The following is a 23,036-nucleotide window of genomic DNA, read 5'->3' as shown; positions in this document are numbered from 1 at the left end:
ATAGGCCCAAGTACACGGGCGCCTCTGCCCGGCCAATCAACACACGGGCAACACCCCGACATAATGGGCACACCCAAAGGGCGACATGATGACCTAAGCACTAACGCCTAAGGTAGAGGGAACACTACACATATAGCGATCAACCATCCGAGAATGGGCCGGGACTGACAGCCCGGGTAGCACGCCTGTCCCCGATACGAGGGTACACAAACTCCGGCGGTTCCCACCCCACGCGCGACTGTACCTCGCTGCCCACTCAACCCACCTAAGCTCTCAAACCTGCCATGTACACCCTCACAGCCAAACGCAACAGAACCACAAAAAAAAAAAACATGGGTGAGATGTACAGCGATAGGTCGCAAAAGAACTATGGTACTACAAAATTCTGTAACAAACAATAAATGCTACTATGGTCATCCAACCTCAGACAACCACATGAAGTCAAAAAGAAACTACTGTATATCACCGCACGTGCATGTACCTGTCAATCATAGCTAATGTGTGTCCTGTAATCCAATCTGACCCCCACCCTTTACTCTTTTCTGTACCCCCACGTGATCTTGGAAACAAGAAAACATAAAAAATTATAAATAAAGTTTGTCAAAAATAGTTTCACTGGCATATAGTGAGGTATGGGGCTTTCTCTGCCTGATGCTAATGCAGATATAACTTCCCCTGATCCCTTGCTCTCTCTTAAAAGTGTTGTATCACTTCCTCAAGGAGACATCAGTTAGCATACCAATCCACAGTGCTGGGAAAGCTGTCACTGCTACTGCATAACACAGACAAAGACTGCTTTCCTAACAAAACAAAGAGTCGTGCTTCATAGCACCTCATATCTCCTCTACCTCCTTAGAGGGGGGGTTATGTTTAATGATTAAACCAGAAATAGTGTGTTTAGAGAAGAAAGACAGCAGAGATCTTTTGATCACTGCTACTTAAAGGATCACTATAGTGTCAGGAAAACAAAGTGGTTTTCCTGACAATATAGTGCCCTGAGGGTGCCCCCACCCTCAGGGTCCCCCTCCCATGGCACTGAAGGGGTTAAAACCCCTTCAGAAGCTTACCTTAATCCAGCGCCGGACTTCCTCGGCGCTGGTGACCTCTCCTCCCCCGCCGACGTCACCTCCCCCCTGTCCGGAAGACAGCCACTAGAAGCTGGCTTAACCCTGCAATTTAAACATAGTTTCTCTGAAACTGCTATGTTTCCATCTGCAGGGTTAAAACCTGAGGGACCTGGCACCCAGACCACTTCATTAAAACAGGAGACAAATTCTGGGCATCAGATTCATTGTTGCTAGGAGACAACCCTCCACCATTACCACCAGCACCATCTCAGGTTGGATAATGAGGACTAGAATGTCATATGTTTAGAGTGGCAGCTAGCTAGTTGTATTTGGCCAAATGCTACATTATAACTCTCATGCTGGATTCCCCCTGCATTATAACCATACCACTGTGACCCCCTAGATTATGGGATCCACCAGATCTCCATTTGTTTGGTTTCAAATCTCTTGTGCTTGATATATCCAAAGTTTGATTAATATTGTGAATAATGTCCACATGTTTGCCTCTGAAGGCTCCATTGTTTGGATTGTTCCACATTGTATTTGCTTTATAGGATGAATTGCATTTAGCATTTAGAAATCTCATCCCCCCCCACCCTCCTTTTTTCTGCCAAGACTGAAAACATTTCGCTGGTGTAATGTCAATATATATTTGTCATTTTGTGACTTTCATTGTGTGTTTTTGTCTAAGCTGGAGCAAATGTATTACCCTGGGAGTAGTACCATTAAGTACAAAAGGCAAAATCGGTTTACGGCTTTTAGTCATAAAATCTGTAAACTTTGAATATTTAGGTCAAAGTCCTAACTTTTACTTGGTCATCTAGTTAGATTAATGACATTATCTCTTTTTGGGATACAACCATCTGGAGGAAACCTTGAAACATCTGGAATGCTTAACATTGGACTTGATTATATATTAACCAACTGGTATTTTACCTTGTTGTACTTTATTACTATGCGGCGGAACACTTTAATCTTTTATCTGTTTGAGCCTATTGAATAGATTTTTATTTTCTATTTTGTACATCCTTTTAATGGATAATCTCAATGATGCAGTTAAAATGTGGGGGTGTCACCACCAGCCTGAAATGTCCCTTCAGTTTTCTTTCAGTATTCTAATAGAAATGTTCCCAGGAAAACCTGCATGTGTACGCACAAAAACTCTAATTGTAGACACAACCTTCGAGAAGGTTACTATGAGATGACCTTGTGGATGGTGAAATGAGCCTAGACAGGTTTCAGATACATTCATGTCACACACTTGCTGATTCATGTGTGCCTATTTAACTGGGATTAGTTGACATTGCTTAAATTGACACTATTTCAGAACTGCTGAGCTACAGTACTCACAGTCCTATTATTATGGAAAAGAAGTGCACGAAAAAAAGGAAAAATGAGCATCTCGCGAACATTAAAAGAAACCTACAATTATTTACATACAGTGTATTCAGCAGGCACATCAATAGTAGCCTTGCTTGTCCTTATTATAGATAATCTAAATTGTGTATGACAGCTGCATTCTGCTTTTCAACAAACAAATATGGCATTTGCAGAAACACTCGGAATAAAACCGGCCAAGGATTATTATAATTGTTATTATTCTCTTTAACAATGTCTAATTTCGATGCAAGATCATTTCAGCTCAATGTTATCTGTCCATCCGTCTGTGTGTCTGTCTGTCTATCTATCTATGTATCTATCCCAGGATGTGTATGAATGTAAGTATAGTGCACCCATAGTTACTATGGCATCTGGCACCCATTCCCTTGCATTGCATCCAATGATCCTAAAGATGACCTATACTGACTGTAAATTACAGACTGACATTCATCACTTGATAAATGTTGTGGGAGAGGACAGCGCCCACTTATTGTGAAAACTCAGCAACCTATAATCAAGGCTAGCAATCGGTGGTCAAAGGGACTTCAGGGACGAAATGAAGTCCATTCACATGTACATGAAATGCTTAGCCCCATCTCTACCAAGCAATTTTTTTTTTTACAAAAACTATTAGCATAGCATTTTAAACATGCATATTAAGCATGTAAATATATGATTTTTAAAAATAGCAATTTTGTGTGGTGTGGTGTGGCTTGGACGCTGTTTGTGAATGGCGACTTAACTTTGCCGCTCTGAGCTATCTGCACTTATAAAACTATTTCTGATCCTTAAAGTATCTTGAAGTTGAAGACTTAGCCAGGGGAACAGTATAGACTCCAGAAAAAGTGTCCAAAAGGCAAAGATTTGTCTGTGGCATCTCTTTTTGCCACATCCCACAGGCCTCAGTATCTTGGACAAGATGGTGCAAAAGACTGTCATTGTGCCTCCACCCTTGGCAACATAGAAGGAATTAAGACAACTCCTTCCTCACTGTCTGAGGACAGTGACACCGAACATATACTGTTTCAAATGCATAACCTCATGTATTTCTTATCTAAGGAAATTACTTAGGAATCTTGAGAAATTAAAGAAGAGATTAGTGACTTAGGCCAACAAAAGATTAGAATGGAACGCATTGTGGTGTCTCATAACAAGATTGTTGATTACTCCACAGCCACGCCCTGGTTTCTGACATTCCGGACCAGTTCATTGAACAAGCTCATAGGGCCTTGCAAAACCGAAGGGGAACAGCAGCATTACGTCATTGTCTGGTTTAATTTCTTCCAGACCAAAAAGGTTACTCTAAAGTTAAGCAAATAGGGTGACATACAATTTCAAGGCACTATACTACCGATCTTCCAGGATGCCCTACTAACTTCCAGGATGCCCTACTAACCTACATCGGTGTTGGCATTGGAAGCCAGTTGACGGCCTCCTGAGGGATCAGATCCGGTATGCATGGGTTCACCCACTTAAGTGTTTCAAGTAGAAAGCATGCTTGCACTGCTGCTGTCCTCCAGCTGGAGGATATTTTTCAGAATTCTCTTGTTCTCTGTTTTTGTTGCAATGCATTTACTTAGGCTCTTCCTAACTCTAATGGATAATCCAGACATGGACCCGGTGCTCACTGTGTCTAGAGGGGTATAAGCTACACCTCACTGACAGCGCTGAAAGAAGACTGAAACTGTGGCAGGGCAACTGAAATGGGCATGGGGCCATGCTTGCGGTCGGTTCCAGGGCCCCAGTCAAGGGCGACTGAGGGCAAAAAGTGCTGTGGTTTGTCCCTTGGTCCAGCTACGAAGCGGTCCTTTGGCGGAGGTACCCAGTCGGGTTACAGGGAGCTCCGTTACAGAAACATTTGTCCAAGGTTTATGTATCTCTCGTGCAGATGGAAATGCCGGCATTTCATTTATGGACTGCCCTTATGGGTGGGATAACTCTGATCTGCTAATAATATAGATTCTCTCTGTAATGGCACAAGTGAGCAAAAACATTTTTGAGACCTAAACAGAGACTAACTGAGGGGCAAGTTATGAATATTTCTCTGTGCTTTTGCAAAGTGTAAGAGTTCTCAAATTCTCTGCTTCTGCAGAGATTTTCAGAACCCTAGGTAGACAGCCATGAGAAAGTTTTGAATTGCCAGCCCCTGTGTGTCTGGATGTCCATCTCCTGCCAAGAGACGGCATGGGTTATGGAGAGACCGCTTAGCTGCACATGCATCAGTGAAGACTCTTCTTAAAGACATTCCGTGTAGAAGCATTTGCATTCTCCCCCTGCCTCCGGTCACTTGTTGTTCTGTGATAGACGGAAGGAAATGAATTCCACCTCCCAAATGCCTGGAAAAGATTGATCCCAAACCTTTGAATGTTATGAAATGGTACATACCTTGATTCATGGTTAATTGTTTTTCCCTTTTTACATTGCCCTCTGTGGGATGGCACAGAGAGGAGAAAACTGCGTGGCTGTGGTCTATCTCTTGAAATCAGCATTTACCACTTACCAGGTCCTCGGGGGAGAAAGGAATTTGAATACCGACCCTGATATCATAAGTGTAGTGGGGTGGACTGGGGTTTGGGATGGGTTACCCCTGCTCCCAGAGCATGAATCATGATTCTTGGTTCCACCAAAGTCCCCTTTTCTCTCCACTATGAGATGCACCAAGTCTGACCCATTTCGGATCTTCTTTTTGCACTTGAAATCGGTATTCAATGCTTTATTAACAACTATAAAGAGATTCTTCAGTTGTCTCGTTTCCAGATTTAGAAAGGATTTCCAGCCTTCACTCCAAATATATTTTCCATTCTTCTTTTTTTTTACTAGTTTCTTAATATTTATTCTAGAGATCTTTGTTCTGACATATTGTAGCTCTTCCCGGCGCGGTATTTATCGATAAGATTTCGGTATATGACTCGTCAATTGTACTTCTTTTCATGGGAATGAGTGTCTACATGTATGTGTTTTGTACCTGGGCACATTCAACCATTTTTCCTAAAACTCTGAAACAATGGGTTACACTACTTCATTCATTAATCTGTTACATATTGTTGATATAACATGTGCCTACTACTAAATATATATATATATATATATATATATATATATATATATTTTAAACATAAGTTTGATGCATAGATTGCTGTTCAGATATACATAAAAAATAAAATTGTATAAATTAAAAAAAAATAACTTTTCATTTATTCGTAATCCTTTCTAGAAATATTGGGTGAATGAAAAGCTTTAGACAATACACAATATCTTTCATCTTGCAATAATTCACACAGAGTCATAAATATTAGTTTAAATGCAAAAATAGAATTGTTCTTCCGTATAGTAGGTATGACAAAAATAGAATAATAAATATGGTCAATATCCTGGTTATAGGTATTTGAAAGAACCCTAAAGCGGATTTAAATTATATATTTTTTTATATAAAGGAAATTTAAAAAGCAGGTTTTATAGCAATCTCTGTAATGCTAAAAGGCATTAGAGACATTTGAGAGATACCATTCTCCCCCCCCAACTGCCCTCCCCTCCCTAACTGCAGTAATTAGATGATCTTTGAAGTAAGTTTGCTTTATTGTTTCGAAGGGAAGTTGTCATTTTCAGGACATTTACAGACATTGCATGAGTGGAATGAGTCCCTTGTTGAGAAATGTGTTCTTTTTACAAGATGGTAATCATTCCTGGAGTATAAATGTACAGTATACTTGAAAAAGATTTAGTCAGAAAAACTAAAGGGAATAACGAGAGGAAAAGTATTCCCACCCCCAAATGGACAGCGTGTATTTTCATTGGCCCACGGTGTGGAGTATACACCCTCATTCTTTTGCCTGAAGGGTGGAAACAGGGAATATTGGGAAGTTTGCAGATAATGGACAGACTCAAACAGTAATATTTCTCATACTAAATGTTGTGCATATCACATATACTACCTTAGGCTAAATCATATCCTACACATAAATTACTGAAATAGTTTCCTATCCTCTACATGTTAGGATACCTGCAAAGTGAGGTTTATGTATTAACTCCTTATCCTCTGACCAAACGTTATTCTCACACCTTCAAAAATCACCTAATTCTTGCATAACTTTTTTATACCACTTTTCTTGCAAAATTAACGGCACTAGGTCATTAGTGTTTATTGATGATGTGACAAAAGACAACAGCAGTTGTATAAATTCCGAAGTGTATAGGGATAGATTGTCTGCTCAGATTCAGCAAAATTGATTGTACACCGTATCACTTTACAGATGGGCAATGACCCAAACCATACTGGGAAAACAACCCAGTATCTTTTTAAGCCAAAGAAGTGGAATATTCTGCAATGGTCGAGTCAATCACCTGACCTCAACACTATCGAGCATGTGTTTCACTTGCTAAAGACAAAATTAAGGCAGAAAAACCCATGAACAAACAACTGAAGACAGCTTCAGTAAAGGATGATGTCCATGCATACCAGACTTTAAGCAGTCCTATTTGCAAAGAATTATTGACAACTTATTAGAAATTAACATTTTATATATGATTGTTTTAATTTGTATAATTATATTGAGCCACTGAACTAAGGGTACTGTGTATGACAATGTTTGCAATTCCCAAGCGTTTCAAACAATATTTTTGTTTAACCCCTCGAAATAAAGCTTAAAGATTGCACTTCAATTGCATTTCAGTTGTTTCAATTCAAATCCAAAAGTGGTGGTGTACAGAGCCAATATTATGAAAATTGTGTCAGTGTCAAAATATTTCCAGACCTAACTGTAAGTCTCAGGGGAGAATATGTGAGAATCATAGAGAAGCGAATCAGTAATAAGAGACATAAAATAAATTCCTCATGAAACAAGTCAAAATGACAGCTGATGTTAAATATACCAAAAATCTTTGAAAGTCCACGTATCCCACTTTCCATGAAATTATCACATCACGTGAAGGATAGAACACAGACATGGAGATCCTTCGTCATTGAAGTCTTATTATTGGATCTTCATGCAGGGGAGAGGCTAAACTTCCTGACATAAGGGTTGTATAAAACAAAAATGCCTGCAATAACAAGCTCCTAACCTGTTAGACCTGTCAAGCCATGCTCTCTCTTACAAAGCAACCTCTTTATTAGATGTATTCTGACTACATACACAGCTCAGCCAATGAGAGATCATTGTTCTCTAAACTGCTGACTTGACTCCACCGGCAGCCAATTACTGTCCTCTCATTATTATCTTTATGGTATTTCTGTAGCGGTACTTACCTTATGGGGGGGCCGGCAGAGGTCCTCTATTCCCGCGTGCGGCTCGTTCAATGTTCTGACGAAGGCGGACACTGACCGCGAGATGTGGTCACGTGTCCCGCCTAGCTCTAAGAGCGCGCCGCATGTCTCGGGCGAACTCTTAAAGGGACAGTGGGAGCCGAAATTTAACACGATCTCCCATTGGCCCCTGTCATCCCACATTCCCCATACACTCACCTTCTGGGGGCTATGGATATGACAGGGGGCAATCAAATTAAATACTAGGGTATTTATACTTACCTCTCCCTTAACTCCCTGCCCTATCGTGGTTTTTGTTTCAGTTCCCTTTAGCGCTTGTTGTGTTCAGTTGTGATTTTTCGTACTTGACCTTGGCTTTGTATCTGACTCCGTTTATCTCTTTATCCCTGTTTGTACTGTTTACTGGCTTACTGTTTACTGTGTACCAGACCTTGGCTCGTTCTTGTTTTCGCTGTCAGTTTGTACCCTTGACCTCGGATCGTTCCTGACTCTGTATTTCTCTCCTCTACGTCTAGTCCGGCCATTCTAAGGTCCGGTAAGACGTATCTCTGCTCTATTTTGTCAATTGTTGGATTAAATCTTGCGAGTTGGGGTAAACAACCGTGACAATTTCAAAGTCGTACTAAGGGGACATGGTGCATAAAATAAGAAGACAATGAATGCCTATGTGGCAGAGTGATGTCAGCAGCTCAGTTAAAACTAATCTGTTATTGGCTGGGCTTAGCACATTCTCAGAATGCATCGAATAAGGAAATTGCTTTGTGAAAAGAATGAGCTTGGCTAAAGGTAAAGGGTTACCAGAAAGGTGCAAAATCTTCTCTGACATTGGGGCCTGTTTGCTCTCTCAACCAACTTGGCAATATTTTTATAATTGCCTGCAAGTTGATATCTAAAGTGTGGCATTTGTAGATCACTTCAGCATGTAGCAGTAGTGATCTTTAGTCTTGCTGCCCTACAGATCTTCTACGAGTCTACCATATTGATAAGCTTGAACCTCCTCCACAACCACCACAATACCCAAGCACCATGGACTGCCAGCAATGTGCCTTCAAAAATGGAAGGCATACTGGCCATAAGTCTGTAGTCAAGTGCACCCACTGACCTACAGCTTCTTTAATAGTAATATACAGGAATTGTATAGCAATGGGACTATTTCTCACAAACTTTTGAAATGAAATGCAACAATATGTTCAAAAGTGGACTGGTGGACACATTGATGAGATCGTGAGGAGTCTGACTATCTTTGTCAACTGCTGGAACTATCCTTAACATCTCTCTTGTTCTGGTAGTAGTAAAGAAATACAGCTGGTGGTAGGTGGTTGTGCAGAATCAGACACATTACCAGTGAACCCTTCTTCCTGCCCTGGTACAACTGTTTTTGCTTCTTCTCTCAGTAATGCAGACTTGTGGTGTCTTAGCAAGGGTAGGTTCAGCATACCAACACTTGTGTGATGAGCTATCACACTCCACCTAGTACCCCCTTTTCTCAATTTGCAAATCACTCTTTATGGAGGCATCTCAAAGTGATCTCAAACTTTGCCTTGGCACAATATATTAGCCTCACACCTTCGCTTGTGGCTGCAAAAAATGTGGGTGGATCTGCATTGGTTGCAGTTTAGCTATAGCAAAATTAGTCTCTAAACTAGCACTTGGTCTACTAATGCTAAAGGAACTGCTGTTGGGAGTGGTAATTGTGGCACTGGTAGCAGATGATGTTGCAATTATTTCCATTGGATGAAGTGATTCAAAAGCATACATAAATGGACTCTAAGAAGAAGATGCATGAAAAAGTTCCTGGCGAACATATGCCACGGATGGCATATGCAATCTTCGGTCCGCCCCCTATTTGTCATCATTGAGTAAACTTTGACCCTGTACCTTACAGTCAGCAGACACATTCCAGCCAATCAGCAGCAGACCCTCCCTCCCAGACCCTCCCACCTCCTAGACAGCATACAATTTAGATTAATTCTGAAGCTGCATTTTTTTTTTGTATTATTTTTTTTGGTGTTTATTATAAATTATCCTCCATAGCCAGTAACCTGTGTTTATTATACATTATTATACATTATCCCCCCATAGCCAGTAACCTGTGTTTATTATACATCATCCCCCCATAGCCACTAACCTGTGTTTATTATACATTATCCCCCATAGCCAGTAAACTGTGTTTATTATACATTATCCTACCATAGCCAGTAACCTGTGTTTATTATACATTATCCTCCCCATAGCCAGTAACCTGTGTTTATTATACATTATCCTCCCATAGCCAGTAACCTGTGTTTATTATACATTATCCTCCCATAGTCAGTAACCTGTGTTTATTTATTTATTTTTGTCAATCTTTCTTTTATTGAAGCATTTTTGATGGGGTACAGAAGAGAAGGAGGGAAACGCATAGTTTGATTACAGTAGAGGCTTTAAACATTGTCAGCTTTAAACTATTACATTTCTGGGATAGCGATGCTTCGTTTTTTAATAAATCAGGTTGAGAAAACAGGTTCATAAATCAGTCATAGAAAACAGGGTTTTGTAACCTGTGTTTATTATACATTATCCCCCCATAGCCAATAACCTGTGCTTATTATACATTATCCCCCATAGCCAGCAACCTGTGTTGCATTATCCCCCATAGTCATTTATCGTTGGACCTAGGCAGCATGATGTCTTAGGCCGGCCCAGAGAGTGAGTGAGTGAGTGAATAATATAATATATATGTTCAGAAACATATTAGTAATATATGTAAATCGGGTTCATGCAAAGAGGGTGAAAAGGTATCTAAGAAAAACACACTTATTGCATCAAATTTACAAAGCCAAACTTTTAAAAGCTTTCCTCATTTCTTTCTCGGGATGAGGAATATATTGGTTGTAGACTGAGGATTTCCATCTGCCCAATCTTTTTATAATATGCACTGGAGTGTCAGTGTTGAAGAAGACCGAAGCTGCCCCTATTCTAAATGAAAGACCCGAGACATGGATACAACCCAATCTTAGGAGTAGTGTTCTGATGTAGAAGATGAATTTAGCCATAGTCAGAGGGATTCAGTGAGAGTAGTGGTGAAATGTGTGTGGCATGACTGAGTGTGGGTAAGTAAGAGTCAAGTATTTTAACTGGGCACTAGTTCTAGGTGGGATAAAGTTGTATAGTGGATGGATGAGTAGTTTGGTTCGTTTTAGAGGTTTGTAGAGAAAGTATATAGTGATCATGATTTTTAGCGATATCCAATATTTTTAAGATGGTCTCAAACAAACATAAAATGCTATATAAAATTTGTGGGAATATCGAATAGTCGTGTACAGTAAATCAGAGAGGGCTCAGAATATCGAACCATCGATCGGTAACCTGGATGAAGTAGGGGGTCTATCTGTTTTATTAAATACGCGGTAATATGCTTTTAATGGGATAGGACGTTAGGAAAGGTGTGTGATTGGGCTAAGTGGTTGTGGCTGTATTTACCTTATCCTGGGACCGACCTGGCTCCTAAGCTTGAGCCGCGCGTGGCTGGATCACTCCTGCCTCCACACGAACCGCATGCAGCTTGATCTCCTCTTCTGACTTAGCCGTGTGCACTGACCGCAGTGATCGGTCACGTGGCCCGCCTGGCACTAGGAGCACGGCTTGAGTCACGAGCTCGCTCTTAAAGGGGCAGTGGGAGCCAAAAGTTGATTCAGGCTCCCATTGGCCCACGTCATTCCAGCACCCCCACACACGAACGTTTTGGGGGCGTAGGCATGACATGGGCCAATCAAATGTTAAAGGATATTTAAACTTCCCTAGCCCTATCCACTTTGTCCTATCGTGGTTTCTGTGTCAGTACCCTTTAGTGCGTTCCTTGATCTATTTTGTTTATTTTGGTATTGACCATGGCTTTGTTCTTGACTCTGAATTTATCTTTAACCCTTTCCTGTCTTGTTTGCCCGTGTGACTGATTACCATCTACCTGACTCTGGCTTGTTCTCGTTTTCGTAGTCTCTCTGTTACCATGACCTCGTCTCGTTTCTGATTACGCTTTATCTCTGTCTGACATTTAGTCTGGCCATTCTAGGTCCAGGTAATACGTTATATCCTAGTCTTGTCCCTTGCTATCCTAAACTCTGCGTGTTGGGGTATTACATCATGACATTATGATAGGACCATGGGCCCTGCAGGTTTAGGACAGCAAATGGCCTCCTATGAGGCATGATTTTAAGAACAGGATCACCGTATGGACCAGATTGCCCAGGCCCATCAGACACTTTTGTCCAGAAATGCTTATTTGGCCCCTGAGACACTGGTATACGTACCATCTCAACCCGTACCTCTCATTCCAGAGGCATCTATCCTGACTAGATATGTCCCGAATAGTTTGCTGGCGAATATTTCCTGGCGAACATAGCTTGTTCGCGTTCGCCATGGACGGCGAACATATACGATGTTCGGTCCGCCCCCTATTCGTCATCATTGAGTAAACTTTGACCCTGTACCTCACAGTCAGCAGACACATTCCAGCCAATCAGCAGCAGACCCTCCCTCCCAGACCCTCCAACCTCCTGGACAGCATCCATTTTAGATTTATTCGGAAGCTGCATTCTTAGTTAATGGAGGGACAGTGTAGCTGCTGCTGATTTAATAGGGACATCGATAGCTAGGCTAGTGTATTCAGTGTCCACTACAGTCCTGAAGGACTCATCTGATCTCTGCTGTAAGGACAGCACCCCAAAAAGCCCTTATTAGGGCTAGAACATCAGTCAGCTTTTTTTTTTTTTTTTGTAATCTAATTGCAGTTGCCTGCCTGCCAGCGTGTGTGTCAGGCTCACAGCGTATACTGTGCCCACTTGCCCAGTGCCACCACTCATATCTGGTGTCACAATAGCTTGCATTTAAAAAAACAAAACTTTTTTGACTGTAGTATAATAGCAGTCAGTTTCCTTCACACGTGTGCGTTTCAGGGCCTGCCAGGGCACAGTGTCACACCAGTGCAACTCATATCTGGTGTAACAGTAGTGTACATTTAAAAAAATACAATTTTGACTGTAATAGATTGAATAGCAGTTAGTTGTCTGCAAGCGTGTGTGTCAGGCCTACAGCGTCTACTCTGCCAACTTCTGCCAGTGCACAGTGCCACTCATATCTGTTGTCACAGTAGGTTGCATGCATAGTACCGCTAATCGAAAAAAAAAAATGACAGGCAGAGGCAGGCCACCCCGCAGGGGCCGTCCTGGTCGTGGTGCTGTGATTCCCTTTGGGGGCTTGTTGTCACCTTTCAGGGACAAAAAGGTGAGGGCTGGGTGGAGGAAGAGACATTTAATGACATCAGTGAGGACAAGGAACGGGAAATGGCTAGCTTGGTATCCAACCTTGTGCAAATGGGGAGTTTGCGGTTGTGCAAATGGACTGTTTGCGGTTGTTTGCGGTGCGTTAAATGGGGAGTTTGGTCTGTCACTGTGAAGCGGGCGTAACCATTACACTACCTGATCGATACAACATCATACCTGGTGTTTTAAAGCACGTTATTCCAAACAATTTAGGAATGTTAGGTGATTTATGCACTTTATGGATTAAAACCAGACTCTGCATCAACTATGTAATTTTCCATGGGAGTTTTGCCATGGATCCCCCTCCGGCATGCCACAGTCCAGGTGTTAGTCCCCTAAAAGTTGACACCTGGATTTAACTAAGCAAATAGGTAAGAGCCTCCTATTGGATAATTGCTGAATGGGCAATTACCTTTCAGCTGGCAACAAGTTATTTAACCCCAACTAATGCAATCAGTAGCTTCTAATTTCTTAAACAACCATGTCGAAAGACACATCCCATGGTCGTGGAAAAGATGTTAGTCTGTTTGAGAAGGGTCAAATCATTGGCATGCATCAAGCAGAGAAAACATCTAAGGAGATTGCAGAAACTACTAAAATTGGTTAAGAACTGTCCAACGCATTATTAAAAACTGGAAGAATAGTGGGGAACCATCGTCTTCGAGGAAGAAATGTGGTTTAAAAAAACTCCTGACTGATCGTGATCGGCGATCACTTAAACGTTTGGTGAAATCAAATCGTAGAAAAACAACAGCAGAACTCAGGGCTATGTTTAATAGTGAAAGTAAGAGCATTTCCACACGCAAAATGCAAAGGGAACTCAAGGGATTGAGACTGAACAGCTGTGTAGCGTTAAGAAAACCATTTATCAGTGAGGCTAATCGAAAAAAAAGGCTTAAATTTGCTAGGGAGCATAAAGATTGGACTATGGAGTAATGGAAGAAGGTCATGTGGTCTGATGAGTCCAGATTTACCCTGTTCCAGAGTAATGGGCGCATCAGGGTAAGAAGAGAGGCAGATGAAGTGATTCACCCATCACGCCTAGTGCCTACTGTACAAGCCTGTGTGGGCAGTCCAATGATCTTGGATTGCTGCAGTTGGTCAGGTCTAGGTTCAGCAACATTATATGCCCAAAGAATGAAGTCAGCTGACTATTTAAATATACTGAATGACCAGGTTATTCCATCAATGGATTTTTTCTTCCCTGATGGCACGGGCATATTCCAAGATGACAATGCCGGGATTCATTGGGCTCAAATTGTGAAAGAGTGGGTCAGAGAGCATGAGACATAATTTTCACACATAGATTGGCAACCACAGAGAATCTTTGGGATGTGCTGGAGAAGGCTTTGCGCAGTGGTCCGACTCTCCCATCATCAATACAAGATCTTGGTGTCAGGGGTGTGGGAGTCCGGCAGGCAGAGAAGTATGCTCACCCTTGCAAGAAAACACAGGCCAAGGTGATCAGGCAAGGATTCACCTGACCTGTGAGTCGGTGCACGGGGGCTGTGCAGGGTAAATCCAAAACGCGGTACAGGAACAATAAACCAGGAGAATAGTCGTGGGAAGCCAAGGGTCACAGGAAGCCAGAAGTCAGGATAATCGGTGTACCAAGCCAGAGGTCAATAACAAACTGGAGAACAGGAAACAGCAGGATGATCACCAGAGTCAAGGAACTGACACTGCCTTCTGGGAGAGGCAGTGTTATATACCTGGCTAACGAGACATCAGGCTCAGGTGTAACTTGAGTGACAGGAGAAGTTCCAACAAATGTCCAGCTTCAGTACTAAATACTAGACAGGGCTAGATACAGGAAACAGAAGCGGAGAGATGGCTCAGAGGTAAGCCAAAGCACCAGAGCTGTCAAGGTCCCAGGTTCGAATCCTGACACTTGGTGAAAAGTGAATGCAACACTGGACGGAAATAAGTCTTGTGACATTGCAGAAGCTTATTGAAACAATGCCACAGCAAATCAAAGCTAAAGGCGGTCCAATTAAATATTAGCGTGTGTGAACTTTTTTGTTTTTGGTGGCGACTTTTTTTTTGGCCAGGTAGTGTATTTGATTGTGTGTTAAAAATGCGAAAAACAATTATAACTTTGGCCAGTGTTTGTGACTAAGTGGCTACTAAAAAAGACTGAACATACCCCATTTGCAATACCTTGTGTTGTCTTCTTTTGCAAATAATATGCCATCATGGGGGTTATTCTCATTCCTGGGTTACCATACGCTCTCAAAGGCAAAATAACCAATATGACAAATTTCAATGTGAAAAAATGGAAAATCAAGCCTTATATTTGACCCTGTAACTTTAAAAAACACTATAAAACCTGTACATGAGGGGTACTGTTATACATAGGAGACTTCGCTGAACACAAATATTAGTGTTTCAAAACAGTAAAATTTATCACAACAATGATATCATCAGTGAAAGTGCTGATTATGTGTGAAAAATGCAAAAAACTTGACTTTCACTAACATCATCGCTGTGATATGTTTTACTGTTTTGAAACACTAATATTTGTGTTCAGTGAAGTCTCCCGAGTAAAACAGTACCCCCAATGTACAGGTTTTAGGGTGTCATGGAAAGTTACAGGGTTAAATACAGTGCTAACAAATTAAATTCTTTGGACTTTCGGCCCGAGTTGTCAGGCAGGTCCTTCAAATTGCAATTAATAAAATTAGTTATTATGTAAAAATATTACATAAATATGCATGTAGAAATTAAATATATATACATATTTATATATTTGAAGTCTACGTGTATATTTATGAAATTATTTATGTAATTATATATATGGCTATATGTATACTGCTATATATATATATATATATATATATATATATATAAATAAAGATAGGTTTGACACTCTTCCTTTAAAAATTAAACATTTCCAATACGTACCAGGGTGAAAATCAGCCAGCGAAAATATCTAGAAATGAGAAATATAGGCGCACACCTGGGTTTAAGTGATATTCAGTTTACTGTGTCCGTAATTTCAAAATTCAAAAGATCAACGTTTCGACCTTAGCAACCACTGTAATCGCCACGGGACGTAACGTCACGCAACGTAACGCAATGACGTCACCCGCGGCTTCTGCACACTTCCGGGTTCCGATCGCTTGGGGAGGGTCTCTGCACTTCACTGGGTAAGCAATTAATTTGTATTCTTATAAATGTGCACTTATTAAAATGTTGTATGCTCTGATCTTGATAAAGACCTGAATAGGTCAAAACTGAATATCACTTAAACCCAGGTGTGCGCCTATATTTCTAATTTTTATATATATATATATATATATATATATTTCTCATATTAATTTAAATTAAGTATTTATATATACATAGATATATATAGAATTTAATTCTTAGTGTATTTTTATATATATATATATATATATATATATATATTAATATCAGAATATAGTTAGAATAAAATTACATATATATATCATTTTTTTAAATTATTTAAAATTATTTTTAACTTTTTAAATGTATTTTTAATTATTATTTCTTTTTTATAATAATATATATATACAATATATAGTTATTACATATATTATATATATATTATATATGTACGTGTGTAATTTTACTCTAAGTGTATTTTTATATTAATATATCTATATATTAAAAAAATACACTTAATATGACATTATATATAAGATATATATATATATATATATATATATATTTTTATATATATATATATATATATATATATATAGAAATATAGCGATATGAAAAGCACTCCAAGGACTTCGTATAAGGTGAAAAAATAAACTTAGCTTTATTCAGCAACTGCCAAAAGTGATCGACATTTCAGTCCTTTTCAGGACTTTCATCAGGATCATCAGGATCCACTTTTGGCAGTTGCTGAATAAAGCTAAGTTTATTTTTTCACCTTATACGAAGTCCTTGGAGTGCTTTTCATATCGCTATATTTATTATTTATGCCGACAAGCACCGGGCTATACATAGATTGCTGAACTGGAGTGCAAGCTTTGGACATTATTATATATATATATATATATATATATATATATATATATTATATAGATATAAAGATGAATAATCGGGGGCGGAGCTTACCTGCCGAGCGAGCCAGACTTCTTTGGCGAGAGCTCCCGCATCTGAAGCCCTGATTCTGGGCATTACGCCCGACCACCAGATCGTGCCGGCTGCGGCCAACTAGCCTCAAGCTCAGGAGGAGATGCGGGACCCGGGGATACCCGACACGAGGCACCCCGCCGTTAAAATACCCAAATCGCAATCCGCGGCCTACACGGGTGGGAGCTGTGGAGAGACGGCCGCTCTCCCAGTTCTCAGGCTGAAGAGGGGACATATCGCTCCCCCCCCCCCCCCATGGACCGGAGGGGGTTATCCCGTTCCCCGCCAGCAAGGGAGACCACGAGCTCAGACAGCACAGCAGTTACTGGGAAACCCTTCTGCGGCATAGAAACGATGAGGCCCAAAATGGCGGACGTGCCTGCCATCATTACACGTGGCCTAAATCGACTGCATCCTAACGTTGAAGGCTCCACAGCAGATTCGACAATTATGGCGACACAGACGCAACCCACCACAAACAGCACCCATGCCACCCCACCTAGACATACTCAGGAGTTCTTCACACAGCTATGCACCAACCTTTGGATAAAACTCCGAGGCAAGGAACGGCCGTTCAGGCTGGCGGTGCAGGCGGCAGCAGCTTGGATCCGCCCGGCTACACGACGCCGACTATCGCAAGCTCCCAAAGCGTTCTCCCGAGGGAGGCAAAACCAGCGATCTAAGCGGCGGACAACAGCGACATGTCCTGCAGGCGCTAGCACTCACACCCCATCATATCTGAGCGAGACCGTTGAACACATGCGACCAACCCATCGCCCAGTAACACCGGGGACCACCGACCAGCAAGACGCAACCCGACAGCCAAGAACCCACACTGGGGGCCAAGAGGAGCACAGCGGAGTTGACATCCCATCGAGACACCAACCCTGCCGCTATCCACGGCTGGCCTGGCAGGTACCCAGAGCCGGTATCGGCTAATCAAAGCGGACTATACCCAGGAAGGACTATTCTCCTACAGCCACAACGGAGGAGATAAGACCTGTTTTCACTAGGCGGGCTATAACCATGAGGCAATCTTTCCCTAACCATTGGGCCTCTCTGCTCGAAAGTTACTTAAAAGATGTGTTACTACCCATGCCTAGAATGCATAGGACAGCTATTTTGAATGACAGGCTGGACATAGCAATGTTTTACAGGGCAAGCACCTAGAGAGAAAAACAATGTTAAGACATAGTATATATTATAGAGAAGTTACTGGCAATGTTCACTTTAATGAGAAACTCCCTCAGCTAAATACCCACAGCATCACGTTATTATGCACCATGTCAGAATTAGCTACTGCTGTGCTGTAAACCTTGCTTGCAATTTATCTACTCTAGCGTAGACGTAATAGCGCTGTTACACGTCTCCATTTTACTTAATTATATCCACCTAGTCTGATGTAACGACTGTTTAGTTAAGCATTTTTAATTTTGTCCAACACGATGTTCAGTAAGCTACTAACAAAAAATGTGTGCAGTTTCTTTGCAGACCACGTACTTGTTCTCTTTTATTTGAAACTTGTGCTTGCGAGAGCTGTTGTGGCTGAACAAGCAATGTTGTAAACCCTTATGCACACCAAAAATAAAGAATAAAAAAAAAAAAAAAAGATGAATAATCCATATAGCACTCCCAGGACTTGTAGATAGAATAAAACGTAGCTTTTAATTAGCTTTAAAAAAATGAATCAACGTTTCAGTCTGTTACACACAGACTTTCATCAGGACTACTTGTCAGGCAGTCCCCCCAGACCGGGAGCAACACCGATCGTCAAGGGGGAACAGTGGCAATCAGGTAAGTCCCAAGGACTTTGAGGATATACTTGGTATGTTTTCGGTCGTTAAGGACTGTTTTTTCTCAGACGTACCTAGTACATCCTCGGTCCTTAAGGGGTTAAATATATCTACCATTCAAAGTTGGTGTAAGTAGCAGAGGCTAGCCACCATGGGCATCTACAGGAGGGGGAAGGAGGGGCACTTGCCCCCCTCCTCCTGGATTTTTCAGTTTGTGCTGGTATTTTTCTTTTGAGATTGAGAATACACTGCAATACCAGAGTATGTGTGGAGAGAGGAAGGGATAGGAAGCTACATCTTATCCGTGCTTCTCTCTCCTGACTGAATCTGCAGGGGAGCAGCACAGAGTGCAGCCAGCAGCTCCCAGACTGCAGAGACAGCCTACAGATCAGGTAACAGAGGGATGGGGGGGGAGCAGTCTACAGATCCGGAAAGTGATGGATGGGGGGCAGCCTACAGATCAGGTAAGTAAGGGATGGGGGGGCAGTTTACAGATCAGGTACGTGAGGGATGATGGGGCAGCCTACAAATCAGGTAAGTGAGGCATGGGGGGTGGCCTACAGGTAAGTGAAGCATGGGGGGGCAGCCTTCAGAACTGGTAAGTGAGGCATGGGGGGCAGTTTACAGATTATGTGAGTGAGGCATGGGGCAGCTTAAAGATTAGGTAAGTGAGGCATGGGGGGGGCAGCCTACAGATCAGGTAAGTGAGGCATGAGGGGAGTGAGGCATTAGATTGAGATGCTAAAAAATACATCTCAATCTAATAACACATGGACTTAACTTGCTGATGATCATCACCTTCAGGATTATAGAAAATAATTCAGGACTTCATGTATGAAGTCAGAGTGGGAGGATGTAGTCCCTAAACATTTTTCCATCTCTGCTGTAGGTCCCATGTAGTCAGATTCACTATTACCACATATGTGGACTATAATACATTAGAGAAATGGCTACCGTCACGAAAGGGTTAACTAGGTGCATTACTTCTGCCCACAATGTGTTTGGGGATGCACAAAGCATACAAAATACACTTGGAAAGGACACTATACCCATCCAAAATGTCTAAAATGTCAGAAACCTGTTGTCTTGCTCCTAGACTGCAGTTATGAGTCATGAGAAGTCTGTAGTCTTTCTAGCAGGTCCAATCAAACTTATTTCTCTTATCCTAGCATTTAATAACCTTATAACCATATCCTAGCCCAGGGGTAGGCAACCTTTTAGCAGCACTGTGCCGATATAGGATTGTGATGTCCCGTAGCGTGCCGGTCCTATTTTTTTATAAATCGATGTGTGTATGCTGTCGTATTCTGCTTGTGTTATTTTTACTGTAATTGCTTTGTATCGTTGTATTTGTACGTATATAAGCAGGGCTGTCTTTAATAATGACTGGACCCTGGGCAAAGCATTTGCTTAGGGCCCCTTGGACCCTGTCCCCCCCTTCCCAGGCATGCAATCACGTCCTCCACCTCAACACAGTGGCGGACCTAAAGTAGAGAGGTGCAAGAATTCTTGGTGGTCTCCCTGTTGCACGGGTGATTAAAAGGTAGATCCCCATCTGTCGTGCAACTCCAGAAATGCATTGACAGCTGGAGCTCTACCATTTACTCATGTTTGCAGGTCTGTATTTAGCACTAAGCAGTTTTTGTGTGTTTTTGTGGAATATGTTTGTATGTGGTGTTGGCATGATTGCAAGCACACACACACACACACACACACACACAGATATACTGACACACACAGAGACATACTGACATACACACAGACATGCTGTCATACAAACATACTGACACACACACACAGATATACTGACACACACATAGACATGCTGACAGACAAACATACTGACACACACAAAGACATACTGACACATACTGACACACAGACATGCTGACACACAAAGACATACTGACACACAAACATACTGACACACAGATATGAGACACACACAAACATACTGACACACACACACTGACAGACATACTGACACAGACATACAGTTTAAAACTAACCCTCCAGTTTCCTACCTTTCCTGCTGGTGGCTGAAGGCGTTGGGAGTTGGGGTCTAGAGCTCTTGGCCAGCCCCCCTCCAATCTGCCTACTCTTCTTTCCTGCGCACTCCTCTCTTTGTGGGAGGAAATGATGCGTGGCCGTCACTTCCTCCCAGCCTGCTGCCGAAAAAGCAAGGGGCCCGCTCGTGCTGTTAAAGCACCTCAGCGTGTGACCGGGTCCCTGCTGACAGAAGCCCAGCGGGTGGTCCTTTGTGCATGGGCCACCCGGTGGGCCTCCTAAGTGTGCAGATTACCAGCCAGAGGGTTAGAAATAGTTGAGGCCAGCAGGGCTCACGGTGCAGCTGCCCAGTTTGCCCCGCGTTAAATAAGGCCCTGCGTATATGAGCTATTATATTGTTTATGTTCAGGAGTAGTTTATGGTATTGTGTATGATACATATGAATGTAAGCTGTGTATGGGTGCTGCTTGTGGAATTGTGTGTGTGTGGATGGATATGTCAAAGTGTGTGTTTGGTTGTGTGTGGGGGCTGTTTGGGGTATTGCATGTGGGGTTGTGTGCATGTATGTGGATTGTTAGTGGTGTTTCCTTTGTTCGGATTGTGTGTATGTTTGTGTGTGGGCTGTCCGTATTATTTGTATGGTGGGAAGGGTTATTCTGCATTTCTGTTTATATCTAGCAGTATGGGTGACTTCCCTGGGTTCCAGTGGGGACTAGTCCGGCCAGGTACATGTCAAGGACAGGAGCTGCAACAGCAACTGCGAGCTGCTCTACTACAGTGTGGCTTCCTATTCACAAGTGCTGGGAGGAAGTGATCTGAGATCACTTCCTCTACGTGCTGCAATGCATAAATTGAGGATTGTCCTTCACCACCTTTTCGGATTAGCAGATATCTAAAGTTTTACTGGGACTCCTGATAGGCCAGAGCCTGTTTGACTCTAGCAGCCTTGAGTGCCGTGCAAAGACACCTCGAGTGCCGTGCATGGCACTAGTGCCGTAGGTTGCCTACCCCTGTCCTAGCCTTTTAAAAAATGTTATATTGAATCTATTGCAGGGACTGGATCCTTGGTGTTGCCAGGGAATGAGGGAGGGCTGCTTACTGTGTGTGTTTGTGTATTCAGCAGTCTGTGTGTGTATTCATCAGTGAGTGCATGTATTCAGCAGTCTCTGTGGGTATTCAGCAATCTGTGTGTGTGTATTTATCAGTCTGTGTGTGTGTGTTCAGCAGTCTGTGTGTATGTATTTAGCAGACTGTATGTGTGTATTCAGCAGTGAATGTATGTATTCAGCAGTCTGTGAGTGTATTCAGTTTTGAGTGTATGTATTCAGCTGTCTCTCGGTGTATTCAGCAATCTGCTTGTGTGTATTCAACAGTCAGTGTGTGTGTATTTAGCAGTCTGTGTACTAAGCAGTCTGTGTGTGCATGTATACAGCAGTCTGTGTGTATGTATTTAGCAGTCTAGTGGTGGGGAGCAGAAACACAGAGGGAATGGAGAAGAAGACAGAGGAACTGGGGAAGAGGACAATGACACACAAAGGGGCTGTGTAACATTCACTAGGGAACCCTAAGACGCAGACAGGACAGAGTAGAGAGAATTGCAATACCGATACTTAGAATGGTCGGGTTATGCAAAAAGGGATAGTCAAAAGACGACTCAAGGTCAAGGGAAACAGAGAGACGGAATAACGAGAGACAAAACTTAATATCTGTAACCAGGAAATCCAAATAACAAGTGCAACGCTCAATGGTAAACCAAGGACCACAACAGGGCACTGAGGCAAGGGGGGAGGTTAGCTTATATACACACAGGGTGTGTCTCATTGGCTAATCTCCAATTAGTGTTAACCACAACATGTGGGAGGAGTTTTTTCCCTCCCTTGTTTTCTCAGAGGTCATCACTGTGTGCTGGGTCACATGACTGGGTGCAGCACACATATAAGGACGCTGCTCTGGAGCGTGCAGCATCAGACACACTGCCAGTCTGGAGACAGGGACCAGATAACACCACTCGCTGTGATGAGGTAAGCAAGGTTGCCGCAAGCGGCGCAGGGGCAGGGGACCTGACATGCTGGGTGAAGTGAGAGACACACAAATGAGCTGGGGGGAAGTAAAAAACAAA

This window comes from Pelobates fuscus, chromosome 2 (genome assembly GCF_036172605.1).
Source record: "Pelobates fuscus isolate aPelFus1 chromosome 2, aPelFus1.pri, whole genome shotgun sequence".
Classification (NCBI taxonomy): Eukaryota; Metazoa; Chordata; class Amphibia; order Anura; family Pelobatidae; genus Pelobates; species Pelobates fuscus.
The sequence above is the reverse complement of the archived record's forward strand: the minus strand, read 5'-3'. Positions refer to the sequence as shown.